We start from the raw sequence: 18,251 nt of genomic DNA, 5'->3' as shown, positions 1-18,251 counted from the left end.
CCTCCCCTCCCCTACCGCTAAGGGCTGGAAGTGAAAGGAATCTCATGAGACATTGGTGCTTGGGTAATTCGGCTGTGGAGCCAGTTTTGATGCTATCTGTTCTATCTATCTATCTATCTATCTATCTATCTATCTATCTATCTATCTATCTATCTATCTATCTATCTATCTATCTATCTATCTATCTATCTATCATCTATCTATCTATCTATCTATCTATCTATCTATCTATCTATCTATCTATCTATCTATTTATTTATTTATAATTTATATCCCGCCCTTCCCACCAAGGTGGCTCAGGGCGGCTTACAACAAGTAAATCAAACATAAAATTTTAAGTTAAGTATTTAAGATATTTAAACATTAAAAACATTAAAAACATTTAAAACATTAAGCATTGCAGCAGTATGCATAGCAAGAATCTGATAGAGCTACATTTAATTTCCTATGTCAGTTAGGTGTAGGCTAGCCGGAAGAGGGTTGTCTTACAGGCCCTGTGGAACTGAGTAAGGTCCCGCAGGGCCCTCACCTCCTCCGGCAGCTGGTTCCACCATGTAGGGGCCATAACAGAGAAGGCCCTGTCCCTAGTAGTTTTTAGGCGAGCTTCTTTTGGCCCAGGGATAACGAGAAGATTTTGGGTTCCCGATCTTAGTACTCTCTTGGGAACATGTGGGGAGAGACGGTCCTTCAGGTAGGCAGGTCCTAGGCCATATAGGGCTTTAAAGGTAATGACCAGCACCTTGTACTGGACGCGGTATATTATTGGCAGCCAGTGCAGAACCCGAAGACCCGGCCGAGTGTGCTCCCCTCTTGGGAGCCCCAGTAACAGCCGGGCCGTGGCATTCTGCACCAACTGCAATTTCTGAGTTCGGCACAGGGGCAGCCCCATGTAGAGGGCATTGCAGTAGTATAGCTTTATGCTGCGTTTTGTATGTTTTGTATAGCTTTATGCTGCGTTTTGTTGTTATAACTACAGAAGTTGCAGAAGGGCCCCAGGCTCAATCTCCAGTATCAGGGGATAGGTGATATGAAAGACCTTAGCCTGAGACCATGGAGAGCCACTGCCAGTCTCAGTTGATAATGCAGACCTCAATGGACCAATGGTCTGATTCAGAGTAAGACATGTTCATGTGAACAGCTTATCCCTATTCTTGCCCTGACCTGGATGGTGCATGTCAAATCTTGGAAGCGAAGCAAGGTCAGTCCTGTTTAGTACTTGGATGGGAGAGCACCCTCTAAGCAGAGGCAAGGAATGGCAGGGGAGGGGACTATGGCTCAGTAGCAGAGTATCTGCTTGGCAGGCAGATGGTCCCAGGTTCAATCACCAGCATCTCTATTACCAGGTAACAGGGGATGTGAAGGAACTCTACCTGAGATCCTGGAGGGCTGCAGACAGTCTAAGTAAATGGTACTGACCTTGATGGACCAATAATCTGATTCAGTATTCTCAAATTTCACTCACATGTTCCCTGCAGCTTAGGTTTTGTAGTCTTAAGGCTGCATACATAGTAGGGCAGGGGAGGAAGACTGAAAGGCTGGAGAATGACAAGAAGGAAAGCCTAAAGGGAAAATAGAACCAGAAGCCTGGTTGCTTACCAGTCCTCCTAATCCTCCATTGGCTGTGGCTGTTGTTACGGCCACAAAAATTGTCTTTCATTTGAATGAGGGCAGCCAATAACAAGCAGTGCCTTAAGTGGACCCACCCACTTTCTAAAAAGTTTGGTGAGTGCCAGGTACAGTACAAATGCAATTATGCGGTGTGATGGTGTGATGCGGTGTGATGTAACAAACAACAATAAACCAACACTAGGCAAAACTAATAAAGAATTCAAGTCTCGTGATGCATATATCTAGCCCAATAGTCCATGTGAAGACCCGGGTTTTTTATTTTCTTCATTTCAATGTCAACCTTCCACAGTGGTATAGGCTTCAACAAACAGCTGTTTGACATAACAACTTGATTTCATGAAGAAAAGAAATACAAGGAAAAGGAAGCAAAATAATTTGCATTGTTATAACATTTGTGTTATTGTTATTGTGTTACAATTCTTGCTGCCGTAGTTGCATGAACCAAAAATCTAGCTTGTGTCTTAGAAATGGTATTTTGGCATATACTCAAAAGATAAAATTCGGGTAGGTGGTTTATATTTATTTTAAGTATTTTTTGTAGCCAGGTATGTATTTGAGTCCAATAACTTCTCGCCTTTTCGCATTGCTGTGGCAACAGTTTTGGACTGATGCTCACCTCCTCATCTCAAAATTTTCAAGATGCCCACGGGCTCAAAAGCCTTGGGGACCCTTGCTTTCCATACCCATGGAAATAATTCTGATTTATAATCAATATTAATGAGCCAAATAACATTTTTCTCTTCAGATTTTGGCTGGCTCTGTTTACCTTGTCATATTTAAAATATCATTAATTGCTTACTTTCATTTCAAGATGTGATCTCAAAAAATTACTGTGCTCAAAGTTGCACTGTATCAAGTCCTTGTAGTCTTAATGTTTCCCATCGTTGTCATAAGAAGCGCAGAAAGCAGTCCGGAACCCCTTCATTGTGCCTTGATCCGGGTCAGTTGAAAACTTTCTTTCCACAGAACATTTATATGGAGTTTAAATATCGCTTGTATTGGTTTTTTTCCAGTTCCTGTGAGCCATCCATTCCTGTGAGCCAATTATGTCTGGGAATTTAATAAAATATGTAAATATTAATTCTAGCATTCTGGATGCGCTGCATACCATATGGGAAATTGTAAGTATATAGAATATTTGTTGTCCTGTTATGTATACAAAGAAACAAGTTCAAATAATACAACAGATTTAGCTTGGAATTTTGGAAAACATTTCCAGTTTAGCGGCAACCTGAATTTCAGCTGGAGTTCTGTGGAAAACCCAAGCAGGGGGCAATTCTAGTGCTAGATAACAGACTGCAAGCTCTTCAAGTCAGGCACAACTAGCCCTATATCTCGCTTTGGTCGGAGGAAGCACTGCAAGTAATCTCTAGGATGCTTTCTGGTCCTGGAAATCAGGTGCCTGCAAAGAGCAAATCCTGTGACACTTCCTTTGTTTCAAGCTTCCTGACTCAGCCTTCCATCTTTCTGAGGTCAGTAGAAAAATGAGGACCCAGCTTGCTGGGGGTAAAGTATAGATGACTGGGGAAGGCAATGGCAAACCATCTCGTAAAAAGTCAACCAAGAAAATGTCATGATGCAACATCACCATATAGTTGGAAACATAAGAACATAAGAGAAGCCATGTTAGATCAGGCCGATGGCCCATCCAGTCCAACACTCTGTGTCACATAAGAACATAAGAGAAGCTATGTTGGATCAGGCCAGTGGCCCATCCAGTCCAACACTTTGTGTCACATAAGAACATAAGAGAAGCCATGTTGGATCAGGCCAATGGCCCCTCCAGTCCAACACTCTGTGTCACATAAGAACATAAGAGAAGCTATGTTGGATCAGGCCAGTGGCCCATCCAGTCCAACACTTTGTGTCACATAAGAACATAAGAGAAGCCATGTTGGATCAGGCCAATGGCCCATCCATCCAGTCCAACACTCTGTGTCACATAAGAACATAAGAGAAGCCATGTTGGATCAGGCCAATGGCCCATCCATCCAGTCCAACACTCTGTGTCACATAAGAACATAAGAGAAGCCATGTTGGATCAGGCCAATGGCCCATCCAGTCCAACACTCTGTGTCACACAGTGGCCAAAAAAAATTATATACACACACACTCACACACACTGTGGCTAATAGCCACTGATGGACCTCTGCTCCATATTTTTATCTAAACCCCTCTTGAAGGTGGCTATGCTTGTGGCCGCCACCACCTCCTGTGGCAGTGAATTCCACATGTTAATCACCCTTTGGGTGAAGAAGGACTTCCTTCTATCCGTTTTAACCTGACTGCTCAGCAATTTCATTGAATGCCCACGAGTTCTTGTATTGTGAGAAAGGGAGAAAAGGACTTCTTTCTCTACCTTCTCCATCCCATGCATCATCTTGTAAACCTCTATCATGTCACCCCGCAGTCAACGTTTCTCCAACGATTGGTGTTTGCGCAGGGGACTACTTTTACCTTTTCCCCTGGCTTCTTGCGATGCTGCCAGGCATCTGTGCCGTCAGGCTATGCTTGAAGAATGGCTTTCTGTCCACTCCCAGGACTTGCCAGCATTCCCACCCTGTTGGCAGTCCAGTGACAACTGGGCAGACACAAGGTAGCCTGAAGATACAGGAAACAGCTGGGAGGGGATTCTCCAAGCTGGCTTCCCCTGAGTCAAAGTACTCTGTTCAGACTTGACCTTTTCTAAGCACTGTGTCCCAATGGTCCTGGGACTGTGTACTGTTGGCTTGAGAAGAGGAGGGCTGTGTAATAGGAGCTGAAGCTCATGCACGGCATAGCTGAGATCCCAGGACTTGCAAGGGAAGCAACAACCTTGGTATGCCCACAGACTATATATAGAAAAGGGAGCGGTGGGGGGGACACAGGTTCATAAAAGGACATGGGACTTTTTCAAGAAGGTTACAAAGGTTTGCTGTATCTTCACCACTCTCACATCCCCACAGATTCCTTAAGAACTGCCAAGAACTAGGGACAATCACGACTATGAGTTGCTTGCTACTCCTAGAAACAAGTACATCTAGGAGTAGATAACAGCCCATGCTTTGCTTGTAACCTAATAGAAGAGAGATGGGGTTGCCAGCTCCAGTTTGGGAAATTCCCAGAGATTTGGAGGGCAGTGCCTATCGAGGGGGGTGGAATTTAGAAGGAGATTTTACCTCGAATCGATGGCATACCATTGAGTCTGTCCCCTGGAGCTGCTGTTTTCTGCAGGGGAGTCAAACTCTGTAATGCGGGGATCAGTTGGCATTCCAGGAGAACTCCAGGCTCCACCTGAGGAGAGGCTGGTAGGAGACGTAGCCCTGATTCTATGTCAGAGCCATGGATCTTTCTGTTCAACCCTCAGTGATCTCAGTGGTCCTTGCCCAGTAGAAAGCACAAATGCTATGCATTAGAATTGCTCCTTTGAATAAATAACACCTGCCCATTACCGGATTGGAGTGTAACCAATACAATTAATCTGAATTACCTGTCCAGAGCCCTCTCCACTGTCTTGGAGTCCAAGGATGTTTGCAGGGACGAGGAGAGAGCAGGCTTCCAAATTACCTTGAAGCTCCATGTCCGTGTCTAGCTGTCTCGGGTGAATATCGCAGCTCATTATATGAGCCCTCCTGCTGCTCTGAAGGAAAATTGTCACCCGCAGGCAGAGAATTCTTTTTGCCCTTTTAGTAAACGAGGTGGGCTTTCCTGGAAGGAATCCTGCAGGGCCACTGTGCCAGGAGCAAATTGCTGGTGTGCTGCAAGAAACAAATTAAACAATTAAAAGTGCTTTTCTTGGAGACTTAAAAAAACAGCTCACAGAGAAGGCAGCGCGTGAGTCACTGTTCTGGCCTTTCTTTTTCCCCAATCTTCTGTTGGTCAGGAAAGTGTGGTAGTGTTGGTCATTTTGTCCTATCTCTGTATCTGCTGTGATTAGAGCATTCAAGTTGTTCCTGATGCAGCAAAATTACCCATCCTCCGAATAGGCTGCCTGTTGTGTCTCTGCAAGAGTCACTGTTCTGGATGGGTAATTTTGCTCAGGATGCAGAAGCACAGCAGTTAGGCTCCCCTGAGAATAAAAAGAAAGTTTGTTTCTGTTGTATGAGTACTAAGTTACTTGCATTTTAACCTTGGCTGATAGAAGCTTGGGTAACACTCACTATATTATTTATTTTAAATTTCATGTGCCAGTGATACCATGCCAATAAAAGCTGGATTCAGCAGCCTGTATAATTCTACACATTGAGACACAGGATTTGCAAAATCTGTTAATTATTTTTTAAATTCAGCATGTGACATCATTTCTTGTCCCATCCCAAGAAACGTTGGTAAAAGGGCTCAGATTGTAGACTCCCCTTGGACACTAACGCTGTGCAATGCCAGGTTCATAAACAATAAGGTGAGGACACCTGTAAGATTACCTGGCAGCTCAGTTGGTGGATCTGGTTTGCATGACTGAAACCAGGATCTGGGAGGGTGAAACAGTCACCTTGAAAGAACTTGCCTTGTCAGGTTTTTCAGTCCTACATCAGTCTTGAAAACGGAGGGGGAGTCAGAGGTGGCCATCTGTCTGGGGTACCAGTATTGGGGGACTTCAGTGTCCATGCAGATGGACCTGCTGTCTCTGTCCAGGCCTCAGAACCATTGTCTTCCATAGCGGCACTAGGACTCCAATAAATTGTCTGAAGCCCCACACATCGAGCAGGCCATGCATTGGATTTGATCATTGGCATGGGGTTGAATGTGGATCTAATCTCAAAGGAACAGGTGCCATGGTCAGACCGCTTGGTTTTGAAGGCCTGGCTGGACATTCCCACTTCTCCCTGTCTAGGCAGTGAGCTGATTTTTTGCTTGCCCATAGAGGCTAGTGGACTGTACTGGGTTTCAGAATGCTCTGTGGGATCTGCAGCCCTCCTGCACCTCTCTAGATGAGCTGATGGGAGACTGGAAGCCCCGTCTTGCTGAGGTCATCGAGGAGATTGCACCCCGATGTCCTTTTCTCTCCTGAGGGAAATCACACACACACACACCCAGTATACAGAATAGCATGGGGGTGAAATGAGAGTTTTGACAACTAGAGTGAGTTTGGCAGCGTACTTGCAACAAGGCAGCATGAACATCTCATAGGATGTTGCATAGTCTATCTGGGCCCACGGACCTTAATGGAAAATCCATTCCTTGTTTACCTTGCAGATTTGTCTGTGTTGTAAGGTATTTTAATGGAGTAGAGTTGAGTTTCACTTTTCAGTGTTTATATGGCCAATTAAAAGCTGTTCCTTGCTGGAGTTGTGTGACTTTGAAAATAAAGGGTTGATGCTTTGAGCGAGCCAGCATGTCTCTGCTGAATAGATCTTAGAACTGGTGCCCAGTGAGTACTCTAACCTGGGAACCCACGGCCAAAGGGGGGTATTACACTGAAAAGCCAATTGCCAATCTCAGTAAACCTGGGGAGGGGTGTGGTGGGGGGAGAAGCTTGCAATGCCCAACCATTTCATCTTTTCGTAAGCCCAGAGCATTTTATATTTTTGGTTTATATTTTTAGTTTCTACTGTGATCCTTGTGCTTTTTCCTTGATGTTTTATTTTTAAAATTGCATTGCCAAATCTCCCTATTCCTCCACATTTCCATTTTAAACAAAGCATCACAAGGGTTTTAAGCATGTTTGTATTTTAAGTAAAAAATAATATCTTTAATTGTGTTTCTCTGTATCCTTTATAAAGTTTATACCTTTGCTACTTGGCATTACATTTTTATGGCACGCATGGTCTGGTCCCACGAAGTCCCATTTATGTCAGATCCAGCCCTTGTAACAAATGAGTTTAATGTATTTATCAAAAAAATTTCTATGGCACCTTTCTACACAAATAAGGCAGCAAATATCCAAACACTGAAAACATGAAAATGGCATTTAAGATATTGATACTATTAAATAAAAACATGTAAGCACACAAAACACAAATGGGGGAGAGGAGGAGGTGAAAGCCACCATATTGAAAAATGGTGGACACCCCTCTCTTTAGCTAAGAAGACCCATATGTTTAAAGTACCTAAATACCAAATTATTGAAGAGAAAAATCTTTATAGTAGTATGTGACAAGCACTAATGATGGTTCTATTTATTTGTAAAGGCAAGAGCCGGTGGCGCAACTGAATAAACATTGATCTAATCATTATTCATCTTAATGCCCCTAGTATTAACGTTGTGAGACTATCTCATAACACTTTATTTGATTTCACTTTTGTAATTTTTGATATGTTCATAGTTAGCCACCCGGGGTGTTCTTTAAATCGAAATGTGGGCTATAAGTCCAGTAAGTAATTTAAAAAGAAATCATGTTTGCGCAGACAGACAGTGTGGGCAAAGTCAGGTCATCTTGAAGAATGCACTGGTGTCTCTCTCACAATCTGCAAATTTTCCGTGGCGTGAGATGGACTTCTTCCTCATGCTGCTGCTTTGGCAGCTCCAGTCGGTTGTGAGGCATACGTTGCAACGAGACAGAACTGATTACATAAAGTATTTACTGTATTGCTTGAGACCACATTGACAGGAAGCCAACATGATGATTAGGGTGACGTCTGCCGAGCTGGGGAAGGATTTCACTTGGGAACATCTGCTGCCCGCTGGAGGGGCCAGAGGTATTTTATATAAGATGCTGGCAGAACTTTTTATATTGTTGGGGAGAGCTGGGTTGCTGTCGAGTCTGCTTTGGGCAGGTTGTGTCCAAAGTTCCACTCAGCCCATGTCCTCCTCTCTCCTGAGGTGGATCTCCATACCCAGAGGAAGTATACTTGCAATTACCGTGACAGAGAAGGACTGGACAGGATCCTACAAGTTTGTCTGCTCCTCTTGCTTGATAATCCATCCTCACTGCAGCCTTGACCTACATAGCTTTTGTCCATGTGGATCTAGGGTTGCCAACTCGGCTGGGAAATTCCTGGAGATTTGGGGGTGGAGTTTGAGGAGGGCAGGGTTTGGGGGAGGAGAGGGATTTTAGTGGGATATAACATCGTAGATAGGCTTGCCAGCCTCCCGGTGAGGCCTGGAGATCTTCCAGTATTACAACATCTCCAGATGACAGAGATCGTGGCTGCTACGGAGGGTGGACTCTATGGCATCGTGCTTTGCTAAAGCCCCTCCCTTCCTCAAACCCTGCCCTCTCCAGGCTGCACCTCCAAAATCTGCAGTGTTTCCTAACCCAGAGCTGGAAAACCTAACCATAAAGTCCACCCTCCAAAACAACCATTTTCTCCAAGGGAACTGATCTCTGTCATCTGGAGAAAAGTTGTAATTCTAGGAGCTCTCCAGGCCCCGCCTGAACAATGGTAACCCTCCTGGATCCTGTGATCCCTGGCATAGCCTTTTGAGGGGTTGAAAGGGGCCCTTTCTCTGTTTTCTACCAGCAGAAAAGCTGGTAATATCCCGTTCACTGTCTCTGTCGGCTGTGTCTTGTTTGGGAGTTTCCTAAGGTATCCTGGACCTCTTGCAGGAAATGGAGTCGGACAGAAATCAAATCAACTAAACGTTCTTAGAGACGGAAGTGTGAGTATGAAAGACTGCTCCATCTAGAAATAGCAGCTCTCCAGCAGCCCTGGCCTCACTCAATGCACAGCAGCCAAGAAGGTCAGAGCGCCTGCTCCGACTGCAATGCCACTGAAGATGTTCTCTGTAACCGAGAACGAAATGTCTGGAAGAAAAACTTTCTCCAGTAGAACACAGCACTTGAGCCTGAAAGATTCTACAAACCCTACTGCTCCATCTTGATCACTGGCTCCTCTCCTATTCTGTTTTGATGCTGTTGGCAGAACTGCAGTGTGGCTTTTGGTAGCCAATGAACTAACTGGACTCAAATTGTGGAAAACATTCAGTTGGAGTTAGCCTTCAGGCTATCTGATTCAGACAGTTCCTGTGGTTACCACTGGTACAGAGTGATATTTCCTCCTCCCAGATGTTACCTAAAAATTGGGCCAGATTTTCACTTGGTGAACCCCTAAATCCAGAGGACTGGACAGAAGAACTTGCGTCGAGAGTAGTACCAACAGGAGGCTGAGATGATCCTCCATCAGATGCAGGGCCAGCCATCCCTCAACCACATGTGATTGTGTATAGACTTCTCCTCTGCTGTCAGAGTAGACAATACTGACCTTGATAAACCAAAGGGCTGACTTGGTGCATACAGCTTCCCAGGGACATTGAAGTGGGGGAAACAAGGCCAGCCCTAACTGTCTGGCATCCTAGGCAAGGCTAGCTTCTGCCCCCTCCCCCCCACACTGATAACATCACCAAGTCACATGGGGGGTGTCCAATTCAGTGCCCCCAGAAGACCAGTGTCCTAAGCAATCACCTAGTTTGCCTAGTGGCAGGGGGGCTGGCCCTGGGGGAAAATGAAGGAGGGGAATACTGTGTGTGTGGCCCTCAGTGACTAGCAGGAAGGACAGGATTAAAAAAATATTTAGTGGTATTCTGCAGCTTAGAGCAACCATGGTGCTATCCTGCTATTACTACCATCATTTAATCTGGGCCTATAATTGCTTACCTTGTGTGATGTGCCCTTCCCGCCCCTCTTTGGATAGTTATCCCAAGACTGCCTTTCCAAAGCAAATAAGAAAGTCAACAACAGGTTACAAATTAAAATCTTCATCTGATGAGCGAGAGCAACTTTATAAACTCATCCTTTCCCCAAACATTTAAGAACTTTATTCCCAGGGGAAACAGCTTGGATTGATCTACACGAGATAGACCTCTTTGATGCTTGTTCCCAGTCACAGAGGGTACTTTTATCTTTCAGGTCAGCGCAGATTCCTCAGCTTCTGTTGCGATCAAAAAAATATTTATTATTTTATTGTTTCCACTTGTTTCATTTTAATGTATCGTTCTAACTCTGAACTGTAGGTTTTTATTGTTGTTATTGTATGTTGTGATCTGCCCTGAACCCATTTACAGAAAAGAGTGGAATAGAAACCGAAATAAATAAATGAAAATACCAGGTAACAAACGTTACTCCTCCAAAGTCTCATGAGCGAAGGACAAGCGTAAGTAACACCGTAGCGGCTCCAGCATGGGTTCCTTCCTGCCAAAGATTTCACTCCCTGAGAAGAAAGTCCACTAGGTCCCAGCTGGCATTCCATGGGTTGGCATGAGGTGAAGGCACTCTGGCCCAGTGAAAGAAAATGCTTACAGCTGTGGCCAACATGTCAGAAGTCCATCCCCAGCAAAGCCAGGTCTTCAAAGCAGCAGCTGCACTCTGGAGTTCACTGCATTTTGTCTTATGTGCGGTTTATGGGACCTCCAGGCTTCAGCCAGTACCGTGGCAGCACCAATGTCTTAGATTAAAGCTGAGCTGCACACAAACCTGATTCCAGCCTCTTCTGGGTTGCAATGAATGTGGGGAGAACAGAATCAGGATTGAGACTATTGGCTCCACCTCCAACCTCCATGTCTTTGAAGTGTCACTCCCACCTGTGGATTCCATGTATGTAAGACGTTCACTTTGCCACTGAGCATGTGTGGCCTCTGCCAAGGAGATGCTCTTTTCTGCTTTCAAGCCTCAAAACTTTCTTCCTCTTCAGCTTCCCTCATGGAGTTTGGAGCAAGTGGTGAAGCCAGCAGCAGATGGGGGGAGGAGGGGGTTGTCTTCCATCCAAAGCGACAATGACGCTCCCACACTCAGTGTAGTCCTCATTACCTTCACCTCAGGGCCCAAAGGGAGATGGCTTTCTTAAGGGCTGGAGAAGCCAGTAGAATGAATGTTCTTGCTTAAGGACTGAACCTATTTTTAGCTTTGATAGATGAGACTTCATTCCCCTTGCTCACCATTGCTTCATTTTCTTACTGGAGCTGCTGAGATTTTGCCTGCCTCCAAGGCTCCCACTCAACTTGCCACTGTGAGCTCCAACCTTTTAAGCAAAATAAAGAAGTGGGTGCTTGAAGCAGGGAGCTTAAAATCCGGCTTCCTGAGTCCTTAGGAACAGCCTGGAAAAGCAGTGCAAACCAGCGGGATTCATTTTAGACAAGGCTTTTTTGTAGCAGGAACTCCTTTGCATATTAGGCACACGCACACGATGTAAGCCAATCATCCTGGAGCTTACAGGGCTATTAATACAGGGCCTACTGCATGCTCCAGAAGGACTGGCTACATCAGGGATGTGTGGCCTAATATGCAAAGGAGTTCCTGTTGCAAAACCGCCCCCCCCCCCGGTTTTAGACAAAACCCATTTTAAAAATTTGCTACTGCAGTGGGTGAGGAGATTGGAGTTTGAATTTTGGCTATGTCAGGAAACTCGCTAGGTGACTTCAGGCTAGTTGCTTTCTCTTTGTGTCTTACCTTCCTCACAGGGTTGTTCTGCGTTTTGATTAGTTTATTGATAATGGACAAAACCGTAAAGATAGTTTCAGGGAGCAGCCAGGTTGGTTTGTGGTACAACAACTAGATTAGAGACCAGTCATACCTTGGAGTCCAACAAGACTTTGACTCTCAAAAGCTTCCACCCTGAAATCCTTGTTTTTCTGCTGCTGCTGGACTGTAATCTAATTAGTAAAAGTAGTATGATCAGGGACTGCCTGCGATTTTGCTGGGGAAACCAAAGTGGAGTAAGATGTGTGAGCTATGATGCATTTTGTATGCCACATTCTCCTTCACCCATAATATTAGAACTCAGGGGTACCAACAGAAGGAGATCGTTTCATATGACTTCAGAGGACAATGAGACCCTCCCAACAGTAGCTCTCCAGATGTTTTTTGCCTACAACTCCCATCAGCCCCAGCCAGCGTGGCCAATGGCTGGGGCTGATGGGAGTTGTAGGCAAAAAAAAAATCTGGAGAGCTACCATTGGCCACCCCTGCTATAAAGTATGTAATGTGTACATCAGGATCTTTGCTCCCCTAATTATGGCCATCACAGTTCCTTTGCTGGTCCTAATGAGCCGCCTTCCTTGGAGTCACCCTTACCCATGGCTGTCTGACAACATCATTGGATTCCCTCCATATGGTAGATCAAACACGCAGAATGGCATCAGAACAGAGTCATGCCATGTTATAAATAAAGCTCAGAGAACTCTGTTTTCAGAGAACAGGAAATGAAGTGACGATCAGCCATTCCTGACAGACAAATATCTCCCACGATATCACAAAATTATTTACGTGGAGCTAGATTCAACTCTAGTAGCACCTTAAAGACCAATGAGATTTCTAGGGTAGCTTCCGAGAGTCTGAGGGAGGGAGCTTTGACTCTCAAAAGCTTCTACTCCCAAACACTCTGGTCTCCAAGGTCCCATGCAGGGGTGTCAAACTCATTTGTTATGAGGGCCAGATCTGACACGAATGGAATTTTGCAGGGCTGGGCCATGTGCGTCATGAAATGTAATGCCAGGTAGAGTTATAAACTTTATAAAGGACACAGATAAACACAATTAAAGGTATTATTTTTAACTTAAAATACAAACATGCTTAAAACTCTTGCAATATTTTGTTTAAAATGGAAAGGCGGGGGAATACTGGGATTTGGCAATACAATTTTAAAAATAAAACATCAAGAAAAAGCACAAGGATCACAGCAGAAACTAAAAATATAAAATGTTCTGAGTCTAGGAAAACATGAAATGGCTGGGCATTGCAAGCTCCTCTCCTCTCCCCCGGGTCTACTCAGATTGGCAATGGCTCTCCAGTGTAATATCCCCCTTTGACTGTGAGTTCCCAGGTTAGAGCACCATTTCTCAGGTCCATTCAGCAGGGACAAGCTGGCTTAAAGCATCAACCCTTTATTTGCAAGGACACAACTCCAGGAAGCAACAGCTTCAGCTGGCCATAGGAATGCTGGAAAATGAAACTGAGCTCCGCTCCATTGCAGCACAGACAATGTTGCAAGGAAAATGTGGATTTTCCATGAAGGACCTTAATGGAAAATCCATTCCACATTTTTTTATGCGTCTTTGCAAGCTCAGAAGAGCTTCCTGCTGCAGCTAACAAAGACAAGGCAGAAGAAGCTGAGAACTTCAACAGCCTTGGAGCTTCAAAGGGTGAGGACAGGTGGAGAAGGAGGGGGTAAAAAAGAGCCATAAGCCCTGGGCGGGCCACTTCTGGCCCGTGGGCTGGACATTTGACACCCCTATTCTACTGGACTTGAATCTAGCTCTTCTACCATAGACCACCATGGCTACCCTCTGAAACTAAGGTACTCAGGTTGTTTTTTCAAATTTTATAATGATCTGCTTTGGCAGTGCTAGAAGGTTTTTTTTGGATCTACAGTAGCTCTGTAGTGAGTTTGTGACCCAGCAGGTGGGTGCCACCACCCGTCAGAGGTTCCCCACTCCTTAGCTGAAAACCTGTGGGCTAAGTGTGTCCAAACATCCAAGTATACCGTGGTCTCTGAACTTCTCTTGGGCACTGAAGGGAATAGAGTTGTCCATCATCAGCCCCTGTGATTGGCAGGGCAGTGTGAACCATCTGGACTGGCCAGGTCTGGTATACATATAAGGAGTCTGGTTGGATGCCTTTGCCAGGTCAATGGAGTTATAGCTTCTGGAACTCAGTGCTGGCTCCAGCCCAGTCTCTTAGATCCCATTCCAGTAGCTGAATTCAGGGACTCTGAGCTGGGGAACCCAACATTCTAGCCCAGATTTGGTCACAGCCAGATGTGGCCCCTGGCCCTAATGTGTGAATAGGGCCAGCTAGAAATGACCTGGATGACCTAACCTTGGATGGCCCAGGCTATCCCAATCTAGTCATAACTTAGAAGCCGAGTTGGTCCTGGTTAGTACTTGGACACAAGACCATCAAGGAAGTTGACTTGATGGCACTTTCCAACAACAGTATGCGGGGCTGGGGCAGTGCTCTGACCTAGATATCCTAGGCTAGCACCATCTTGCCTGATCTCAGAAGCTAAGCAGGGTCCAGCCCTGGTTTGTACTTGAATGGGAAGCACCAAGGAAGTCTTGGGTGGCTACACAGAGGTAACCGTGAGTTGGCTGTGACGTGAAAGCACTTTCTACCAATACCAGAAATTAGAAACTACAACTTTTTTTGCAGGCAAATGTGCGTTTTCCAAGTGGCCCCTGATTTTGCAGCAGAAACTCAAGTGGAGTGAGATTTGCGGGGAGGGGGTGGTATGGGTTCTGTTCATGAGAACAGCAAATGCTATTCCATTTGCGAAGGGCGAAAAGCAGCGAGTGTGTCCAAACGTCACCACCAAGAGAGGGACATGCAGCAAGCCAGAACCTGATTCAGCCGGTGCAAGCCTTATCAAGAGTTCAGTGTCGAGTTTCAGGGGCAGAAAGAAAGATAAAGACCCTCCCAATTAAAAAACGACAACAACAGAAGAACTATCAAAGACCCAGAGAAATAGCCAGCCGGGGAATCAATCGCAAGTGCCAAATCTGACTTGTGGCTCGGAGAAGAGGTTTCATAGTTGCTGTTCTTGTGCTAAAGCAGCAGGAGGGAGTGGAGTGTTGTAGGAGAGAGTTTCTCTCTCTCTCTCTCTTTCTCTCTGTGTCTCACTCACTGGCTGCCTGTGTTACATTCTCTGTCAAGAGGCTTAGCTGGAAAAAGCACCCCAGCCGCTCCGAACTGCAGCATCGCCTCTGGATCAAATAGCTCGACTGGGAGCAGCAGCAACGGCGGCACCGTGAGCAGAAAGTGACCACAACTCCACAGCGAGGCCAGCACCTCCCTGCCACGCACGCCAGCGCAGCACAAGGCATCCCAAGGTTTCCAGCCAGGTTCAAAGTGGAATCCAGAAGACTTACCGGTATGTGGAAGATGGATCCATGGGCATCTTCCCAACCCCACTTGAATCCGACAGCTCCGTCAGGGTAAAAGAGAGTTTGGCATTAAATTCCTGTGCATTTGGATGCTCTTGGGTATTGGGATTTTTAAAAAAAGAAAACATACGAATGCTTCTTTAAAACATTTATTTTTGCCAAGGGAAGACAGGGAAAGCTCTCGCCTTCAAAGATCTCTATAATTTTTTTACTCGCCTTCAAAGATCTCTATGATTATTGCAATGGAGTGGTGGATTCTCTACCCAAAAGGCAACACGGCAGAAGTTTTCTGGGAAGCTCAGGAAGACCTATGGATCCCAACTTCCTTGGGACTTTTGGGAAGAATTTGGGATTCGGTAGGATCCATGCAGTGAGAGGTAAGTGATGGATCTAATGGAATCCAGCTGGAAATCTTGACATACACAGAGATCTGTTTGGGGCCTTACTGGCACCACCCCACCCCACCCCCCAACACACAAACAAAACTACAGAAAGAAAGAAAAGCCCTCTCTTAGTGATTCAGTCATGCCAGTTTCTACAGCTCTGACATAAAAGCAGAGAATTGCAGAGCTGGATTCCAGACAGTAGAAGAATCCTCAAAGGTGATCTAAGCACAGAGTTGGACTGGCAATAAGTCATCTTTAATTTTATTCCCCCCCCCCCCCTCAGAATCCATGTGGCCTACTGACTTGTTTTGTGCATTGAAAACAAGGGCTCATCCTCTAGATCACTTCACAGTTGGAGCAGAAACTGACCTGTTTTAGATGACGGTTAACATGTTTAAGAATGGTAGGAATATTTTGCTGCATCAGTTCACCTTGTCACCTTGTAGCAGTCTGGCCCCTGAAGCTGCCTTATAGTGAATCAGGGTCCATCAAGGTCAGTATTTTCTACTCAGCTTGAGACTCCAAGGTCTTGGGTCTTTTGCATTGCCTCCTGCTTGGTCCTTGCAATTGGAGATGCCAAGGAGTAAACGTGGGAGAGGCTTGACCGTTCAGCCGTGGCCTCTCCCCAGCCAGGGGATTCTCTGCTAGAATCTCAGCAGCCACCGGATGCTGGATAATCCACCTGAAATAGTCAACAGATGCTCGGTGGTTTTCATACCACTCTGAGGGTAGATCCAAACTGGCCCAAAGGTGGCACCCCTTTAGAAAAGACCCCATTTCTGAGCACCTTGAGGGACCTGCTATGCTTCAGGCCACCTGTATGTGGTCCAGTGCAGAGTTCAAGTTCTAGAATAGTTCGTTGGTGACTGGTGTAGAATTTGGCAAGGTCCAATAGGGGGGAATGGTTACCAGGCCAAGGAGTTAGCACTTTCACGTATACCCTGCTGGCTCAGGCCTCTTCCCATAAATTTCTCAGGTCATACTTCTTCAAATGTTATGTCTAACTGCTAATTTCTAATGTTTGGGCATCTCCCAGGTGTCATTTATTTTGCATGCATTCTGTGAACCCTATGTTCTTGATCTCGGCGTATGTTATTAGTTTTTAAACTTTGTTGAAACACTCTGTGTGTGGGAGGAGGGGGTCTGTGTGTGTTCACGCACAAGATCTCATAAGCAGTAAATTTCTCTCAGAACATTTCGATTCAGGTGGACAGCCATGTTGGCCTGAAGTGACAGAGCAGAGTTTGAGTCCAGGGGCACCTTTAAGACCAACCCGGTTTAGTTGGGGCATAAGCTTTCGTGTGCATATGCTAAGCTATTTGGTTTGCTGATGCAGTCGGGTGGGTTCCAGAACAACAAGAAGAGTTTTTAACAGTGTAGTCTCTTGAAGCCAATGGGCTTCTTGACAGCATGAACTTTTTAAAAACAATTCGACCTTTCTCCAAGACATTCAGGGCAACATTCAAGTATTTCCTTTTCTCCATTTTTTTATCCTCTAAATTCTGTGAGGTAGGTTAAGCGGAGAACGACTAGCTGGCTCAGGGTCACCCAGAGAGCTTTTGTGGGTTGAATAGGTATTTGGGTCTCCCGAATCCTTCTTATCTGACCCTCTCAAAATTACATCCATTGGCTCTCTTACTTCCCTAGTTTTGTCAAAGAATCCAGCAGGCTTTGAGAGTCCACTGAGTAGCCCAAACTGGTCCTCTAGGATTTTGGTGGTTATGATGAAACAACAACCCGGGAATTTTCTGTGTGTTTGAGAGTCAACCACTCAGAACTTTAAAAACATGTTTTTGCGAATAGCCTATTTTAAGTTATTTACTTCATTTTTATCATGCCCTTCCTTCCCAGGGGATCTTGGCAGTGTATGCATTCCCCCACTTTCTCCAACAATATCACTGTGAAGTAAGTGAGACTCAGAAATTGTGACTGGCCAGTGAGGCTCTCTGAGTGTCAAGGATGAGCAGGGATTTGAACTCAGGTCTTTCCCCCTCCCATCTTATCACAATGGTTCTTGCTAATTAGCCATTTTCATCATGGATATTTGTGTCTGTGGGTCGTTGCAACACAGAATTCATGAGGCGTGTGTACCGCCCCCTTGATTTTCCGAGACAGCCCTGAAACCTGCAATGCATTTCTGTCTGCTTCTAATGAATTTAAAAGAAAGGGCATTTAGCCAGGGCTTTTTCTGAGCAGGAACACACAGGAACTCAGTTCCAGCTGGCTTGGCACCAGGGGGTGTGGCCTAACATGCAAATGAATTCCTGCTGGGCTTTTTCTACCAACAAAACCCTGCTTGATATAATGGTGCTGTCAGGGGTGTGGCTTAATATGCAAATGAGATCCTGGGCTTTTTTGACAAAAATGCCCTGCATTAAGCCAAAGAAATCATGCACCTCGAATGAGACTAGGCTACAAGAATAGTAACGTCTCCCTGCACAAACTGGAAATACTAAACAAATTGGCAAGGCACATATTTAGAAAGCACCTTCAGTTCCCACCCT

General features: G+C 45.3%; 1 protein-coding gene across 2 annotated transcripts in view; it reads left to right on the top strand.

Annotated features, from left to right (window-relative positions):
* Positions 1-18,251, top strand: part of KCNJ12 (potassium inwardly rectifying channel subfamily J member 12) — a 96,421-nt gene that overhangs the window by 28,769 nt on the left and 49,401 nt on the right. The window contains exon 1 of one of the 2 annotated variants that reach the window (XM_060260940.1): positions 15,572-15,738. The exons of the other annotated variant lie outside the window; for it this stretch is intronic. The gene's annotated coding sequence lies outside the window, so the exon portion shown is untranslated. Of the gene's footprint in view, positions 1-15,571; positions 15,739-18,251 lie in introns of those variants that run through there. 2 annotated transcript variants of the gene reach the window in all.

This window comes from Heteronotia binoei, chromosome 20, assembly GCF_032191835.1.
Source record: "Heteronotia binoei isolate CCM8104 ecotype False Entrance Well chromosome 20, APGP_CSIRO_Hbin_v1, whole genome shotgun sequence".
Classification (NCBI taxonomy): domain Eukaryota; kingdom Metazoa; phylum Chordata; class Lepidosauria; order Squamata; family Gekkonidae; genus Heteronotia; species Heteronotia binoei.
The sequence above is the reverse complement of the archived record's forward strand: the minus strand, read 5'-3'. Positions and strand labels throughout refer to the sequence as shown.